The sequence below is a fragment of the Tamandua tetradactyla genome, chromosome 11 (assembly GCF_023851605.1).
Source record: "Tamandua tetradactyla isolate mTamTet1 chromosome 11, mTamTet1.pri, whole genome shotgun sequence".
NCBI lineage: Eukaryota > Metazoa > Chordata > Mammalia > Pilosa > Myrmecophagidae > Tamandua > Tamandua tetradactyla.
Genome location: NC_135337.1, coordinates 21,885,421 through 21,890,693, shown reverse-complemented (window position 1 = coordinate 21,890,693; position 5,273 = coordinate 21,885,421). Strand labels below are relative to the sequence as shown.

The following is a 5,273-nucleotide window of genomic DNA, read 5'->3' as shown; positions in this document are numbered from 1 at the left end:
TGTGATTTAGTCAAGAATGGTTGTTTAACTGGATTAGGGGATGACATGTCTCCACCCATTTGAGTGGGTCTTGATTGGTTTATTGGAGTCCTATAAAAGAGGAAACATTTTGGAGATTCAGAGAGATTCAGAGAGAGCAGAACGATGAAGCCATGAGATGCAGAGAGTCTACAAGCCAGCAACCTTTGGAGATGAAGAAGGAAAACACCTCCTGGGGAGCTTCATGAAACCAGAAGCCAGGAGAGAAAGCTAGCAGATGATGCCATATTCACCATGTGCACTTCCAGCCGAGAGAGAAGCCCTGACTGTGTTCACCATGTGCCGTCTCACTTGAGAGAGAAACCCTGAACTTCATCGGCCTTCTTGAACCAAGGTATCTTTTCCCTGGATGCCTTTGATTGGACATTTCTATAGACTTGTTTTAATTGGGACATTTTCTCGGCCTTAGAACTGTAAACTTGCAACTCATTAAATTCTCCCTTTTAAAAGCCATTCCATTTCTGGTATATTGCATTCCAGCAGCTAGCAAACTAGAACAATGCTGTTAATTATCCCTTTCTTCCTAACAGTCTCTGCTTTTTTGATTTTTGTGACCCCTTTCTTTGGGTTCTCTACTTCTTACTCTTTGCAGACTTTTGTTCTCCCCTAGAATTTTGGTTTTCTCGAAGGTTCTGTCTTTGGTCCTCTTACCATTGTATTCTTCCTGCTTTCTGTATATAATTCATCTATTTCCATTTCTTCAGCTATGTCCAAAATATATATGGAATACTTACTATCTCTAATTTGAGTTTTTAATCTTATTTGCAATTATTAGACATCTCTCCATGGATGCCTCAAACCCATCTTAAATCCAACATGCCCATATGAAATTTGTTTTTTCCATACCTCAACCCCCCTTCTCCCCTTGTTTCATATCTTAATTAATAGTCTCTCTACATACCATTCTATGTAGAAACTTCAAAGCCATTCTTTATTCTTCTTTCTCTCTCATCTTGGAGAACGAACCAGTCCCTAAAACTTGGAGAGTTTTTTCTTCTTTAATAACCTTAAATTTCTTCCCTTCTTACCACTTTCATTGCCTTAGGCTAGTATCTCCCTAATCAGCTATTGTACGGGTCATTGTAATGAGTCTTCCTTGATCTCCTTTGTCCCTTGCTCTCTTTTTTGTCCATATTATTCTCCATAAGTCCACAAAGATTATTGTTCTTGTCATAATCATTACATTGCATTGTAATTACTTGGTTACAAGTTTTATCTTCCCTTCTAAATTGGGACTCATTTATCACATATATGTAGAATGAATGAGAATGATGTTCTTCTTTTTCTTTATGATAAACATCTCTGAACTTCCTACCTATAGCAGAAATTATATTTTTCTTTTTTTATGTATATTCTTTTATTTGTAGAAGGAATCCCAATTCACACAATTGGTTATTCTTGAGGAAAAAGCCTGGGATAATAATACACTTCAAACAGTGTATCATTTAGGTTGATATTTTTATGCCAATGGAGATTTATCAAGATTGATTAGCCTAATGGGTTATTTTTTCCTTCTGAATGCTGTTTAAAAACAACAGCAGCAACAAAAACTTAAACCAGTGAAATAGAAGAAAGCCTATACAGAGTACAAAGTGAGGAGTGTACCCAGGTTTAAGGCTTAAGTTGGGATACATAATTACAAAAATTTCACCTCAATATGGGATGCAAATAGCTCCAGAAAAGATTCAAAAATCATTAAATCAGTTGTGGTTCCTTTGGTCGCTTGTCCTCCATATGCATAGGTTTTTCAAGAGTGTAAGAAAGAGCAGAATACTGAAGAGGCACAATACATTATTCTGTCTTTTGAAACCAATATTTAAATTTTTCATTTAATGTGTCAATACAACTCCAAAACCAAATGTCAACTGGAAGCCCAAGCCCAGGAATTCATAGAGGAAACAATCTTTCAAATAACAAGGAACACCAAGGTCTTCTTCTTCCACTCCAGCTGTACTATCAGTGGCCAGCCAGCCAGTTTATCCAGATTATTGAGTGTTCACCACAGCATCAATCTTCAGAATGCTCCAGAAAGTTTCAGTTGCTAGTGTCAGGGCACTGACTGATACCAGCAGAGGCTGGACAACCAGTTCCTTCAAAATGTTGGACTTTCCTTAGAAACAATGTCCTAAAGGCCTTGGAACCTCTGGTTTTCTTGTGGGAAGTTCCAAGCCCTGTCAATGAGAAAAGTAAAAAGAATGCTGCCAGGGGTATCCAAGGAGCCAGGTGACAGGGACTGATAGTAGGACTCTGTCCTGGACTTTTCTTCTCATTTAAGAAAATAAACCTTGCCTCTTATCTCCCTTATTCACCTTCTTGGGGTCTGCCCTCCACCATTCTCCTTAGTATTCACGAGCTACTATCAGTGTATCTGTTTTTCTCAGTGCAGTAAGGGAAATTTTTTTTTAATGGGAGAATTGTATGGACATCGTCATAGCTGTTGATATCACCACTGCTTTGGGGGAAGTGGGCAGAATGAGGCTAATAAATTCTATCAATATTTATATTTTCAGGGGGGCTACATTATCAGTGTGCTCTTTTTTTCTCTTGTGGACTTTTCTCCATCTATTTTCCTTTTCTTATTCCTTCTTCTTTTGAATTCTGTTCCTCTACTCCACAGTGCTTGACTTACCTTTCCCTAACTGCCCATAAGCCTGCCAATCAGCACATGTATAACGTGCCTGTTTTGGGCCCAGCTTCTGTGGAGGTGGATTTCAAGCAGAATTCTGACTCTTTGGGATGCTGGGATCTGGGGAAAATTTAGGACCTAAAGATCCCACAAGAGGAGTGTCTGTAAGTATTTGTGTCTGAACAGCTACTGTTCTCTCCAAAGCTAAACCTTTCCAGTGTTCTTTCAATTCTGATTTCATCAGGGAGAAAGTCTCAATAAAGTTCCAGTCTCTCTTTAAAAAAAAAAAAAAATGTTAGAGATTCCACCCTTTGGGACATTAACGCCTGTAGTTTCTTAGTTCTGTTACTGTAGAAATGGGATTCAGGCCTGCATTGTCAGCTAGTGTAGATGGAATGACCTCCATAGCATCTGCAAAAACCAGAATGCAGTAGGATTCCATGCCACTCAAAGTTCATGAATATTCAGTTAACTGCAGGGCCAACTCTATTTCTGGAGCACCACCTCCTGCAATAAGCGCTCTCTTCTTCACTAAACAGCGAATAATGCATAGGACATCATGAATGGAGTACTCAGCTTCTTCAATCACTAATTTGTTAGAACCACAAACATCAATTGTAACAGTTTTTCTAGGGCTTTCAGAACCTGTAATCTTGAGCAGTTTGCCAGAACCATTTCCGCTGCTAGCTCAGCAGAACCCAGCATGTCAGTAGTGAATTGGTTGAGATGAGCATCTGGGTTGGTTCCAATTGTCTTACAAATGAATTCAATGTCTTCTCTTTCACTATATTTAACCACCATACTCTTCATTTTATTCAGGAAATGTAACTAAGTGCATCTCTGAGAATAGATTCCTACATGAGAAGGACATTACAGCCTGTTTTTAAAATTTGCTTCACTAAATTTAGAATATAGGATCTCTCCTCTCACAGTACTTTGTCCATCTGGGCATAGTCAGAAACTACTATTTGGTTATCCATGTCTGTTTTTGGAGCAGATAAGCAAAACTGAATAAGTCCTATCTTAGTCTTTTCAACTCTAATTATGCCAGAATTTGCCACCTTTTGTGTAAGAACCAGCCCCTCCACCAATTCACAGTATTCAATTGTTCCATGAAGTTTCTTAATTATTTTAATATCTCTAAGTTCTACACTAGCAGCTGTGTCTGGGTCAATCACTTTCATCACTGCATTTATAGTAATTGGAGAAAGGAGGCTTGAATACTGAGAGACAACCTTTGAATTCAGTGAAGTGGTTGTGTTATTTAACAACATTTCTTTGACGCTCAGTTCCACAGGTCAAGACATGTCAGTTAAGATCTCAATACCCTTTTCCAAAGCCTTCTGGAATGACTCCAAAATGATAGTTGGATGAATCCCTTTCTGAAGAAGTTTGGTACAGGAATCCAAGAGAGAGCCAGCAATGATGATAACTGATGTGGTGCCATTTCCTGCTTCTATATCTTGAGCCTTAGACAGCTCCACCAGCATTCTGGCTGCTGGATGTAAAACTTGGATTTATTTCAGAATTGTGACATCATCATTTGTAATGGTCACATCATTTTACCCATCTTGAATCATTTTATCCATTTCTTTTGGTCCAAGGCTTGTTCTAATAGCTTCAGCAACAGCTTTAGCCATGGAAATGTTGCTGAAGCATATCTGGGCTGGTTTGTTGTGGTCCTGATAGGCACCTTTCCCATGGCCACCAGCAGCCCCAGCAGGCACTGCCCTCTGGGGAGCCACGTTTTCTGGCATGGCAAGCTTGGTTGGGTCTGTGTGACTTCAGGAAGGTCAGATTAGAAATTACATTTTTCTTGAGAGTCAAATTAGTGAATCAAATGAGACTGTTGAATCCAGCTACTTCTTACTATGACTAGTTTCTTTGTAATGATTTAGGTCTTTCCAATACAGGTGCTCTTAACCTGAGATACATAAAAGGACCTCCAAGACAAACATGAACTCCAAATTTTATGGAAAACATTTTTGCATATTTTTTTTATGGAGAATGACCATAGTTTTTGTTCTAGTTTGCTAGCTGCCAGAACACAGTATTCCAGAAATGGAATAGCTTTTAGAGAGGGGAATTTAATAAGTTGCTAGTTTACAGTTCTAAGCCTGAGAAAATGTCTCAACTACAGCAAAGTCTATAGAAATGTCCAATCTTAGGCATCCAGGGAAAGATACTTTGGTTCAAGAAGGCCAATGACATTCAATGCTTCTCTCTCAGCTGGAAGGGCACATGGTGAACATGGCGGCATCTGTTGACTTTCTTGTGGCTCTACAAAAAGGGACTTTCTTTAAAATGTTTCCTCTTTTGAAGGATTAATGGGTGGAGTCACAACTCCATGAAAGCTATCTGATCAAAAGTTACCACCCACAATTGGGTGGGTCACATCTCCATGGGAACAATCAAAATGCTCCCAGCCGGCAATATTGAATGAGGATTAAAGGAAATGGCTTTTCTGAGGCCTGTCACAGATCCAAACCGGCACAGTTTTCATTAAATTTTCAAAGGGGTCTAAGATTTACTATGATGAGTGAGATTGTCTGGGTTTATATCCCAGTTCCACTACTTATTGACCATGTGACATTGGACAAGCTATGTA

At 39.0% G+C, this 5,273-nt stretch overlaps 1 pseudogene; it reads right to left on the bottom strand.

Moving 5' to 3' along the window:
* Positions 1 to 2,024: 2,024 nt before the first annotated feature.
* LOC143649423 (T-complex protein 1 subunit delta-like) lies at positions 2,025 to 4,422 on the bottom strand (annotated as a pseudogene).
* Positions 4,423 to 5,273: the final 851 nt, after the last annotated feature.